Below are 14,084 nucleotides of genomic sequence, written 5' to 3'. Positions count from 1 at the left end.
AAAAGCCTCACTACAAAAGAGGTGTATCAACAACTTCCTTTCACCTGCACTCTCAGTGTACACCTGTAGTTTGCTTAGCAATAGAAGGGGGCTGAAGTGTAGGAGATGCTCTCAGAATTGTACAAAACATATTTGCCCTTGACAAGTTTGAATATGTCTTTGACAGGCAGCTCCGGTCCTATTTTCCTGTGAAGATGGATTTATCATGCCTGCATGATAAATCGATAGGCAGAGTGAGGCAGCTGCCCAGTGTTAAGTGGCAAATAATAAAAGTGAAGTGTTGGAAAACAGAGCTATGTGCTTATTGCGTGGCCTGCACTATGCCTCCAAAGCAAGCTTCCACTGCATGGTGCTATCCCGCTGCCAGTTTTGAATCACAGAATTGTGGAGTTGGAAAAGACCCCAAAGGCCGTCTAGTCTAATGCAGCTAAATCTCAGCTAAATCTCAGCTAAAGCATCCATGACAGATAGCCATCCAACCTCTGCTTAAAAACTTCCAAAGAAGGAGAGTCCACAAGCTCCTGAGGGAGCCCACTCCAATGTCGAACAGCTCCTACCATCAGAAAGTTCTTCCTGATGTTTAGTTGGAATCTCCTTTCTTGTAACTTGATTGGTTCAGGTCCTACCCTCTGGAGAAAGAAAAAAACAAATTTGCTCCATCTTCCATGTGACAGCTCTTGAGATACTTGAACATGGCTATCAAATCTCCTTCCAATCTCCTCTTTTCCAGGCTAAACATACTCAATTCCCTCCACTGTTCCTCCTTAGGCTTGGTTTCCAGACCCTTGTTTGTCTTGGTTGCCTTCCTCTGCACATGTTCCAGCTTGTCAACATCTTTCTTAAATTGTGGTGCCCAGAACTTGACACTACTCCTGGTGTGGTCTGACCAAGGCAGAATAGAGTGGCACTATTACTTTCCTTGATTGGGACACTATACTTCTTTTGATGCAGCCTAGAATAGCATTAGCTTTTTTGGTGCTACATCACACTGTTGATTCATGTTAAGCTTTTGGTCCATCAAGAGCCCTAGATTCTTTTCCCATGTACTGCTGGCAATACAGATGTCTCATCTTATATATGTGCAGCTGGTTCTTCTTGCCTAAGTGTAAAACCTTACATTTGTCCCTATTCAAATTCATTTTGTTTAGTTCTGGCCCAGTTCTCCAGTCTGTTAAAATTATCTTGAATACTGTTTCTGTCTTCTGTGGCATTGGTTTGGTGTCATTTGCTGCAGTTTGGTGTCATTTGCTGCAAACTTGATGAGCATTCCTTCATCCAAATTGTTTATAAAAACATTGAACAACAACGCACCCAGGATGGAACCCTGCAGCACCTCACTTGTCACCCCCCCCCCCCCAGATGATGAGGATCCATTACCCATTATTTGGGTTCAGTCAGCCAACCAGCTACAAATCCACCTAACAGATACCTCTTCCAGCCTAGATTTTACCAGTGTCTTGGGCCTACATGCACTGAGAAAGCCAGATTGTGAAGCATGATTTAAATATGATTATGTTAGCTATGATCAAAATGTGAGACACATATTTTAAATAAATAATATTTGGCTGGTATCCATGGAGACCAAAAGCGGCTTCAGGGAGACAATTTTTGGGACTGTGGCTGAGACAGTTTTAATTGTCTTCTCACCCACCTCACCAATCTCCCCTGAGATTGCTGAGGTATCCCCTTGGCTGTTATATATACACACAAACACTTAACATCATGTCTAGTTTAGCTCTTATCTTCTGTCCACAGCAAGTTTCTTGACGTACCATCCATTCCTGTGCACAATTTCTTAGAAGTAAGTTCCACTGAGTTCAATGGTATATTTTGCAATTACGCCCAGGATTTCAACCCTAGAAACTTGACACAAATGTTCCAACCTGTGCTGTCAGTTACAAGACAGAAGCAGTTGCTTGAGGGGGGCAATATTACCTGTCATATAGGAATTTTTGGAATGTAATGTCTAAATATAGTTTGGGGCTTGTTATTTCAATGGCTGTGTGTTAAACTTCATGGATTTCAAAGAAAGCTTGATTGTGCAAGGAATGTCAGAGTTGTACATTTTCTGCCCAGATATCAGTTTACCCTGACTATTGTTAAAAAGTTAACACATCTGCATGGCAATGTGATACTCTTTTTTATGAGGTTGCATTGAAGCCAACTCCAAACCTGAAGCACACAAATACCAAGGTCTTTTTACTGCACTAGACCAATCCTTTTTTCTAAAAAGAAGAAGAAGCAAAAAGCATCAAACTCAAGGAATTGGTTTCTTGCATCTGTGTTTTTCACTTGACAATGGAAGTCCATTTAATTAGGCCCTTCCCCTCCCCACCCAAAGTTATACTTGCTTCCTGATCAGTATCACAGGAGTTGTAAATGCTGCAGGGTATTATAATCTATGCAGAAATGCTTAATACATTGGCAGGCTCCAATTTGGGGGATCAGGCCCACTGATGTCTGAAGTCCAGAGCCCAGACCTGGCTACCCATTGGTCAAGCAGGGCCAGCTGGAACACCTGACATGCCTAGGCAGTTGTGGATTACAAAATTTTTGCAGACATTTTGGCAAAAAGATTGAAAAGAGTGTTGATAGAGGAGATTCATAAGGACCAAACAGGCTTTCTCCCAGGGAGACATATGTCAGACAATGTGAGGAACATTATAGACATTTTGGAGTTGTTAGATGTTGACATTAACAGGAAGGCAGTTTTGATTTTTGTGGACGCGGAGAAAGCCTTTGACAATATCTGTTGGACTTTTATGAAAAAGAATCTCCAAGGGATGGGGGTAGGCCAAGGTTTTGAAAACGGTATAGGTGCAATATATTCCAAACAAAAAGCTAAGTTAATTGTAAACAATGTGGTAACAGAAGAAATATCCATAGAAAAAGGTACACGGCAGGGATGCCCAATATCCCCTTTGCTTTTTATATCAGTCCTGGAGGTTTTGTTAAATATGATTAGAAAGGACCAGTTGGTTAAAGGAGTTCAGGTCGGAGTTAGACATTACAAACTAAGAGCATTTGCAGATGACCTAGTATTGACCTTGCAACAGCCAGACACTAGCACTAAAAGAGTATTAGAATTAATTGAAATATTTGGTCGAGTAGCAGGTTTTAAATTGAACAAACAAAAAACGAAAGTATTGGAGAAAAATTTAACAATGGAAGAAAGAGAGAGTTTTCAGAATGAAACAGGCTTGGAAATAACAAAAAGGGTAAAATACCTGGGGATAAATTTAACGTCCAAGAATGTGAACTTATTTAAGGATAATTATGAAAAAAGTTGGTTAGAAGTAAAGAAGGATCTGGAAATATGGTCAAGGTTGAAACTTTCCTTGTTAGGCCGAATTGCTACTATTAAGATGAATGTATTGCCTAGAATGCTGTTTTTATTTCAGACGTTGCAGATTTTGGACAAGATGGACTGTTTCAAGAAGTGGCAGAAAGGCATATCAAAATTTGTCTGGCAGGGCAAAAAGCCCAGAATTAAATTTAAGATTTTAACTGATGCAAAGGACAGAGGGGGGTTTGCCCTGCCGGACTTAAGACTTTATTATGAATCGGCAGCCTTTTGCTGGTTGAAACACTGGCTACTTCTTGAGAACACAGACATTTTGGATCTGGAAGGGTATGACAATAGCTTTGGTTGGCATGCATATTTATGGTACGACAAGGCAAAGGTGTATAAAGGCTTTAAAAACCATATTGTAAGGAAAGCATTGTATAATGTCTGGATTAGATACAAAGATTTGTTGGAAAGTAAAACCCCTAGGTGGGTGTCACCAATGGAAGCTAGAGAAGTAAAAAAGCTTAATATGGACTCTAAATGGCCAAAATATTATGAAATTTTAGAATATGATGGTGAAAGGGTGAAACTTCAGAGTTATGAGAAACTAAAGCCCAAGGTTCGAGATTGGTTGCACTATCATCAGATAAATGAGACATTTAAACAGGACAGGAAAATAGGATTTCAGAAAGAGAGGTCAAAACTAGAAACAGAATTGTTGGAACCCAATACTAAGAACTTATCAAAAATGTATAACTTGCTGTTGAAATGGAATACACAGGATGAAACGGTGAAATCAGCAATGATTAAATGGGCACAAGATATTGGTCATGATATTATGTTTGCTGACTGGGAACAGTTATGGACCACCGGTATCAAATTTACTGCATGTAATGCTTTAAAAGAAAATATTATGAAAATGATCTATCGGTGGTACATGACCCCAGTCAAGCTTGCAAAAATTTACCACTTGCCTAATAATAAGTGTTGGAAATGTAATGAGATTGAAGGCACCTTCTACCACCTTTGGTGGACCTGCCCAAAGGTTAAAGCTTTCTGGGAAATGATCTATAATGAAATTAAGAAGGTCCTTAGGTGGACTTTTCCTAAGAAACCAGAGGCTTTTCTCTTGGGCATGGTTGGCCAATTGGTGTTAAAGAAGGATAGGATTTTCTTTATGTATGCCACTACAGCAGCAAGAATTCTACTGGCAAAGTATTGGAAGATGCAAGAACTACCTACTCTGGAAGAATGGCAAACAAAGGTGATGGACTTTATGGGACTGGCCGAGATGACGGGCAGAATCCGTGACCAGGGGAAAGAGACAGTGGAAGAGGACTGGAAGAAATTTAAAATATATCTTAAAAACAATTGTAAAATTGAGGAATGTTAAGATGTCAGGGGGTAAGAGGTAAAGAATTGCAGCAGTAACTAAAAAACTAAAGGAAACTTTATGAAAGGGAATTAAGACAATGGACTTAAGGGTTGCTAAAGAATCTTTAAACAAGGATGCAGGGATGGGGAGGTATGGGGAAGTCAAAAGAAAGAAGAGTATGAAATGATGAATTTGAAGTTACATGGGTTTAATTGTTTTGTGTGCCTTGTTTGTTTTTTGTTTTTCTTTTGTTTGTTCTGTTGTGTTTTTACTATCTGTCTGAAAAATGAATAAAAATTAATTTTAAAAAAAAGACATGCCTAGGCAGTTGCCAAAGACCCACCAGGGAGACCTTGCAGCTTGGGTGAATTAGTTTGGAATAATCACTTATAGCTACTGAAGTTTAAAGGCTTTATTCATTCAGGAACTATTTACAGTGTGTGTGGAGATGAGAGAGAGAGAGAATAACAGACACACTGCCTGGAGAGAACAACAAACAAAATGGCTCATGTTTTAGTGGTGAAGTTAACTTGGACAAAGCAAAGACTACAAGCAAGGGCTGGCTAGATTGCTAGACAAACAGTGTCCTTGTGTCATTTAACTAGAAGTTCGAGTGAAGGACATGTATTTGCTTTTCTCCAACATTCCTTGGTTCAGATTATAAAGCAGCAGCAGTGGGAGAGCAGGAGGCCACCATTTTGATTATCCCACAGTGCCCCTGAATGTCACTGTCAATAAATTGTGGGGACATAAAAATGGCAGGTGGCTCGCAGATGCCCACCTAAGATGGCAACACAATGGTAATTCCACTAGAGGAGGGCCCAAGGCTGGAAGGGGGTTTGTCAGGGAGGTAGAGCTAATCAATAACACTTTGCCAGGGCTCCCTTAACAAATAGCACCAGCCTTGGCATCAAAGAAGGGGAGGACTCATGTGGAGTGGGCGGTGTGAATGGCAGACTTCCTGCTATGTCTGCCTGGAGGCTTGGGTGGAAAATATAATTTCCCTTTTCTCTTTTCACAGGCACTACTGATCTCTTGCCTAAGGTATGAGGAGCCAATGATGACTTGAGTGCTAAACTTGGATGTGAAAGCCAGCTTCAAATCCTGTGACACCTCCTGCTGGCCTTTGGTACCCGCCCCCTTTTCCTGCAACGTCAGGAAGAGAAGGACCTTGTTATATATTATCACTGTGAAATGTACACTTTGAGATGTCTCTGCTAAAGCCCTGGTTGTTGTCTCCCATCAACAGCTATCCTGCCTGATCATGACATACTGCAATAGTAACACCCTGCCATCTGGCAGCAATAGGAACCATCTATTAATAGATTTACAAAGTGCAAAAATGCATTTTAAAAGCTCTTTGTTTTAATTTAAAATGGCCTGAGAGAATCCTGTGAAATCATTGCCACAGAGAAAGTTCTGGTTTGCATTCAGCATTTTTGATGACATGGTTCTTATGGTTCTATCTAGACATAAAAAAAATTGTTAGTCTACATCACTAGCATTCTTCTGAAATACAAATGTATGGAGTGAGTGGAAGCTGGAGCTATTCAAAGCTGCTCTTTGATTAAAAGGTTCCTGAGAACAGGAAATGGAGGCTCTTTTAAAAAAATGTGATTTAATTGATACATGTTATATGAGTTTGTGTTTTTCTATTATAAACCACCCTGTGATCCTTGGTTGAAGGGTGGCATAGAAATTTAGTAAACAATAACAATAAATGATTTAAATAAATACTTTTTTTGCATAGGATAAGTTAGAGCTGGAAATTCCAATGACAACATTTTACTGTAACCATCATCGTATTAGGTTAGGTTAAGCAAACCACTATTATTTTTTCTACAGAGGTGATTTCATTGACCTAAGTGCCTTACAGGCCAATTGTAAGACTTACTAAGATAATGTACATGATGCACTTTGAACTCTCAAAATGTGCTATTTAGGTGCTAAGAGTAATTTATTACTACTTTTTCTATTACACTTTGGTAGCTTCATCAACGTGCATGTTTTGCATATTGCTAATTTTATTATTTTTAATATTAGACTCCAAGTTGGAACCCACTCGTTATTTTTTATCTATTTCTTTTAAAACCAACGTCAAAACAAAATAAAAAAATTCCTTCCAGTAGCACCTTAAAGACCAACTAAGTTAGTTCTTGGTATGAGCTTTCGTGTGCATGCACACTTCTTCAGATACACCTATCTGTAACTTTTAAAACCAACATTATTAAATAAAATTAGAAACTGAATTTTCAATGTTTTCATGATGTTTTGACTTAATTGTTGAATCTTCAGAGATATATAGGTTATGTGCATATGTGTTTGTCTGTATGTGCCCCATTGCCTAAATGATATTTTCTTTTAGAGGCATGAGCCCCAATAAATTACCTTTCTACAACTTGGCCAAAGGTATGCTGTTGTTTTGGCATTGTATCAGCAAAGCAAGCAGCTCTAGGTCCAAGGTGTTCACATAACACTGGGTCAAGGATTTTGAAGCGTAAGGTCCTGAAAAGAATATCTTGAGGGACATCCATCTTACAGCCCATTTCAAGTTGTTCCTGAAAGAAAGAAAAAAGACCTGAGCAGTGTGGATGTAGAACAGAAGATATATTCCTAAGAACAAGTTAGCACCATAGCAGTTACCTAGCTGGTTGCCTGTTGATATATAGATACATAACACTAAGTCATAGTTTAGCACTGCAGGGACTTGAATGAGTCTGAGTGAAGCAGTGAGGAGTTCAGAACTATTTAATTTCACTCATATTAAACACTGGCCTAGCAGTTATGTTTGAACCCCAGATCAAACTCTGGTTAGTTTAACAAGCTACCTTTATAGCCAGGGCCGTCTTAAGCATATCCGACACTATGGTGCAAAGATCCCTCCAGCGCCACCGCCCCAGCAACTCCAAAACAAGGGAGGGGGCGGTGGAAAATGTCCTCTGCCTCCCTCCCTCCCCAGCCCGATCCCTGACGTGGTGGCAGCGATCAAGCAGGAAAACATGCTGGTGGACATGCTCTCTGGAGTCGGGGCACCTGGGAAGGCTGTGTGCCGGTTTTTCGCTAGGAAGCAGGAGGAAAACAACGACTGGGAGCAGGGCCATCTTTAGCAGATGAAAATCTCTGGGGATCACTCTCCTCCTGCAGAGACTTGGGAAGGAAGCTGCATGCCCGCCAGCCATATAGTTGGCAGGGTGCAGCTGGCGGGCATGCAGGGAAAGGGGAGGCTGCTGACAAAACCGTGCAGCTTCCCCACTCGCTAGAGTGCCCGAGAGGCTGGCACCCTGGCGCAACGAACCACTAAGACCAATGGGAAAGATGGCTCTGTTTATAGCCATAGTTTAAAGCTGGCTTGATATGAAACTTACCAGAATGTTTTTTTAAACCAAGATCCCTTGTTCAAATGTAACACTAAACTGGGCTGCAGTAAAACTCTCCTGAAGTCCTGCTCCTGGGTGGATGGGAGGAGGAGAACAAACCTAGCAGGAAAGAAGTAGGGGGCCACAGAAGCCCAACATTTTGCGCAGTTTCATTCAAGGTTACTCGAATAGTTCTAAGACATGGTTTTAGGGTCACGTGTGAATGTGGCCAATGCAGCATATTACAGTGGTACCTTGGGTTAAGAACTTAATTCGTTCCAGAGGTCTGTTCGTAACCTGAAACTGTTCTTAACCTGAAGCACCACTTTAGTTAATGGGGCCTCCCGCTGCCGGAGCACGATCTCTGTTCTCATCCTGAAGCAAAGTTCTTAACCAGAGGTACTATTTCTGGGTTAGCGGAGTCTGTAACCTGAAGTGTCTGTAACTTGAAGCGTATGTAACCCGAGAAACCACTGTACTGGGAAAAGAACCCAAAGAGTTTTGTTGCAACTTAATGGCTAACATTTAGGATGCCATCAGCTTTTTTGGATTAGAGTCCATTGCAGAGCAACAATACCAAGTTACTGTTCCCTATTACAGTTTCTATCGAAGGATCTGTCCCCTATCAAAACTCAAAAGAGTCAAATTTCAGTGGTAAAATGTTTTTTGGTGATGTTTAGACTGCTTTAGGTTACATAGTGCTTTAAAATTAGTTTTCAGTTGCAGGGCACGGTAACTAATTTTGGTTTTTATAGGGAGTGAGTCTTGAATCACCCTTGGCTCTGCGATCAGGAACCAAATGAAAACTGTATGCTTTATTACGTAGATAGGAGAAGGAAATGCTTTCTATTATTTATATCATATTACATTATTGTGGAGTGACCTATTAAATGGTAAGTCCATTTGTTTAAACTAAGAACAATGCATGCTGTGCTTATTTCTGACCTTTTCTGGACATGTTGCACTAACACAGAGGTTTTATACATTTAATGTTATTATGTTACAGGTCACTGTGGCTGTGTTGTTTTTGTCTACAGAAACAGTATTTAAATCCCAAAAGTAAAATAAACCTGACTATCCCAAAGGTAATAATGGCACTTTTGTTCATAATTGTCATTTATCAAGCTAAGCTGTGTTGCTGATGTCTGGTAATAACTACTAAAAGCAAAAGCAAAACAGTATCAAACTCTTTCAAAGAAACCCAAAACATCCCCAAACAAATATATAAAGAGTTCATTAAAATAAGAAAAGAAAGTGGGTTCCCCCCCAATCACTTTCTACTAATTTCCAGGGAGCTAACAATAAACACGGCATTGTGCCTAAACATGAAATTCTCACCTCATAAATTTCCTATGGCAGCTATTGGGAAATAGCACCAAAAATTTTTATTTCTTTGACTTTCACAGTATTTAATTGCCTTGGGGGCACACAAAATGCCTTTATAAGAGCATTAACCTTCACATAAATTACATCGGCTTTGCTCAAGCATGTTTGGGCCTAACTCTTCAGTGCAGCAAGAGGCATTTCAATGGAGAAAATAAGTGGTTAGTGCAAAGGTATACCAATTACTCAGAAGTAATCCTACTGAGACACGATGGGACTTACTTCTGAGTAGGCATGTATTGTGCTGTTAATTGACTGTGGCTGCTGCCTGATGGATTAGTCAGTTTGTTAACTTGAAATACATTCACGTTATCAGAATCGCTGGAGAAGATTCTACTAGCAGACTCCACTAGTGGAAGCCCACATGATGGCTTCTGTTAGTGCAGTGGGGTGGGGTGGGTTCCCCTCTCCTCCCCCATGCCCCCTCACTCCCACCCCAATTGGCCCTGGGAGTGGTTAGGATAACTCTCAGAGAATTATATAGGGGGAAGAGAGGGAAGATTGTTCTCCCAGGCAAGCAAAATTGTTTGCTCAGATGGAGCAATATCCTCATTGCTACACTGAATTCCTTCCACAGTGTTTCCTCATTGTCAACCTATTAATCAGGAGCCAAATTTTAATCTACAAACTATTACTCAAAATTATTATAATTATTAATTGCTTTCCCCCAAAAAAGGTGAACTCAAAGGTGAACCTTTTTGAGTCCCCTGGGGTCTCATCTAACAACCACTTCATTGGCTACTGAATCAGGTCTGTTGATTACCACCCCACCCCCCAGATTTGAAAGAATTTCAGGGAAGCTGCTATAAAGTTTAGCATTTTTTGAGGGAGAGGAGGGATAGAGGGAGAGGGGGTAGGGAGAATCTGCTTATTTGCAAATTGGATAGGAGAGTCTATTGGAAGCAAGCAGACTCCTCAAAACAGGCTTCAAAAGTACTGATCCTGAATAAGTTGCCCAAAGCAACTACTCCTGTAGTTCTACAAGCTGCTTCCTGTTAGCTAGATTCACAGTACTGTCCGTTTCCAAATTCAGAAACTGCCAACTCTTTTATTTTCCAGTGCCCTGAAGATCTCTGGTATCAGATCCCACTGTTACAGATGCTGCTGCTTCTCATTTGGAAGAAAATATCCAACTTGACTATTGGCAAGCAACCAGCTAGACAAAAAGTAGTTTCACCTGGCCTATCTGAAACAATTTGCTCTGAACAGCAAGCCGGCTTAATCTAAATAGCTGAACAAGTACCGAATATGCAAATTTAATAACTAATAAATAAAAATACCTATACCACACAATATAGTTGCCATTAATTAAATATGATCCTCATTAAGAGTAAGTCTCTGAAAGTTAGAACATTCCGTTTCATAGCAACAATGAGCCTTGTCTAATATTCAAACTCAGAATGCATGCATCTATGGGACATTATCTCAGTCTTATAAAAATCTGCTGATTGCTAAAATTTTGAATGAAGTGATTTACTAAAATCTAAAATGTCAGATTAACCTTGGAGTCAGCCAGGTTTTCCCCACCCTGAAATTAACAAGGCCAAATATTTTGGACATAAGTTTCATGCATACTCCCAAAGTCTATCCAAGCCAAGATATGAGTGTCTGTTTTTGCAATATTTTAAGTATGCCTTATTATAAATATGTTCTTCGTTGGACTGAATCCATCATGCCTCAAATTAGTTGTACACACAGAACTTTTTGAGAATTTCCATGGTGCCAAAGGACAATGGGTCACATTAAATGAAACTTGCTCCTTCAGTATCTCTTAAATATATCCACCCTTTTTCCAAACTTGGCAGGTGTCAAGAATTTGGGATTTGAAATAACCACATTTGTAATTGTTCAGAAGGCAGATTATTTTTTTTTAAGGTCCATAATGTTCAGCTACATTATGAGTCAAGCTGTATCTCCTCTCCAAAGTTCTCCTCTAGCTTGAAATGTAAAACAGGATATTGGGGGAAGGAGTTGAGGGGGGGGGGAGCAACCACAGCTGAATTATAGAGCATAAGCAAAAGGTTCCAAGTTCAACCCCCAGGATCTCCAGGTAAGGCTGGGAAAGAGGCCATCCTGAAACCTTGAAGAGTCACTGCCAGTCAGTGTAAACAACACTGAAGCAGATGGACTATTAGTCTGACCCAGTATATAGCAGCCTTCCGAGTTTCATGACATTCTGCCCATATTGTGCATTTGCCAGAAGTGTTTCAACACTGATAGATTGCCTCCTCTTGCAGCAAAACTCTCAACAGTCTCTGTGTGACAGACCACCTTAACCAAGCATTTTTATTCGGTAAATATCTTCTGTTTGGGTCAATGATTTAAATTTAATTTTGTTTCTTGCAAACTTTCTGTGTGGCTGTTGTCTCTCATCCTTCTTTTGTTTCCAGGTGTCTTTGTTTTTTGGGGGGTGTGGGGTTGATATTCCCATCACAATTTGAATCCTTTTCTCTTCTGTGTCTATTTTTATATTGCCTAGCCTGCTCTGTTTATTGGACACCAAATAAAATCACTTGTCTTAATTTCTTTTATACCTACCCTGATAATCCAATAAGAAGTCATTGCAAATTAAACTCTTTTTATGATATACAGGACCGCTATGCATAGCTTTTCAATTACTTTTCACTGAATTTCTACATACTGGCTCATGACTATGTCCCCCCCCCCAAAAAAAAAAAAATATATTCAATAGTGTGGCACTTTCCACCTCAGTATACAGCCTCTTATAAACATACACAGTCACACTCAGTTCACCCATTTATTCTTTTCACTCATTCTCTGACCATTTTCATGCCACAGGCACTTTGTCCTAGAACTTTTTAGAAAAAGAGAAAATCAAAGGTGGTATATAAAAATAGCAGAACTATATTGGAGTAAAGACCTTCTCTCTCCTTTTTCAAGGTCTCTCTGAGTAAGAAGTGTAGTTTGGCAGGCAAATTGTTGATTCTGTATTGTAGCCTTTTTCCATTGTACGGAGCAGGTGTTTTTCTTGCTCTAATCAAGCCTCTTTTCTTTCTCCATTAGAGCAATTTCCTGTTTTGTTTTCTGCAACTCAGCCATCAAAGCTTGTGGTACTTGATGTAACCCTCACAATGCAAAAAAAAATAAAATAAAAACCCATTTTATTGCCATTTGTTTAAGATTTGCCTTTCCTAAGCTTCTCAAAATGTTCCTGAAACATCAGGAATGTATCTTCCTACTAAAAAAATCCCTGGTTCTCATGTGTCTCCTCCTTTTGATTTAAAATATGCCATTGATGGTGGATCTAAACCTTCTGACAAAACATTTAATTCCAATTCCTTCATCGTAATATGGCTAATTCTGTGTAGTTTAGCACTATTTGCAGCAAAATAGATCTACAAAAACAGCAACATTTTAACACAAGGCTAGGAATCAAGTGTATGATGATGACCACTAGTTTAGCTTGAATCATAATGATAGATTGGTCTAGGCATTGCTGCATCCAACACCCTGTTGCTTACACCATCTGAGGTGAAGACATGGTGGAGGCCAAACCCTTCTTTGTGTTGCACTAGTCTGGATGACAGCCAATGTCATCAAGTGATCCAGTGGGTCCCGAGCTAGCTCATACCCTCTCCATCCCTGGAATGCCCCATTTTGCAGCTTTTTTGCGGGCTACTGCTGCCAAGAATCCAGCTGTGGTTCCATGCCAAACGAGAGATGCTGATATTGCTCAACAGGCAGCCTCCAGCTGATCTATTTTGGGATGGTTGGAGGGGAGACCCTAGTAAGGTGAAACAGAGGTTTGGATTGTAGTGACAGACAAATAATGAAGGATTGAGCTAACATTCTCTATTAGCCATGATTGCATCTACTGGAATCCCATGCTCAGAGGCAGACACCATACACCTAAATTGTTTTTTAACACAAAATTCATGTAAATAACCAATTGGTTTCTTTTGATTCTGGCCCTCTGTTGATCACAGACTTTAGGCATATTGCCCATCACCAATCCATCTGAGGCAGCAAAGTGCTTAGAACATTCTTGGGGATTTAAAGCCAGTTAAATCCCTGTACTCAGGACTAAGCTTAAAACATACAGTTGACCTCAGATCAGCTTAACTATCTTAAATCCAATTGTTTCACGCTGAAGTTGCAAGGCGTGTCACTGTTCAATCCTAAAGTGAGAATCAAGACATATTTGTAGATGAAAGTTCGAATCTGAACTCATTTCTAAATCAAACTGATTCCGACCTTGAGTTTGAAAAATCCAGAGTAAACTACTCCTCAACTATTTAAATTAAAAGTGAAATATTTTTCATCTTGAAACTTAAGTTGCTGCCTGGATCTGAAGCAATACCTCTACAAATGGGGACCAGATGCTCTCCAGTGGTGGGTCAGTTTCTATGAGAGGGATCCAGGAGCTTAACTGGTACATGGCTTGGGACAATTTGGCACAAGGAGCAGATGGGGAATGATATGGCCGTTTCCCGCAAGAGATGCCCACTAAATGAGGCTTTGGTAGAAAAATAATTCCTTTCAAGCCCAAAGGTTTACAGTTTACACCAACATTCCATTCTGTAGCCGTTTCCCAGAAATGGGTTTAAATGCTCTTTTTCATTTGAGCTCTTATTCCCCTGTTTGGAATTCCATTTGGAAAGTACACACATGCCGCTGGTAGTAGCTCTCATGACAACATTCTTATCAATTCATCTTATGT

Source organism: Podarcis cretensis (genome assembly GCF_951804945.1).
Source record: "Podarcis cretensis genome assembly, chromosome: 6".
Taxonomy (NCBI): Eukaryota; Metazoa; Chordata; class Lepidosauria; order Squamata; family Lacertidae; genus Podarcis; species Podarcis cretensis.
The sequence above is the reverse complement of the archived record's forward strand: the minus strand, read 5'-3'. Positions refer to the sequence as shown.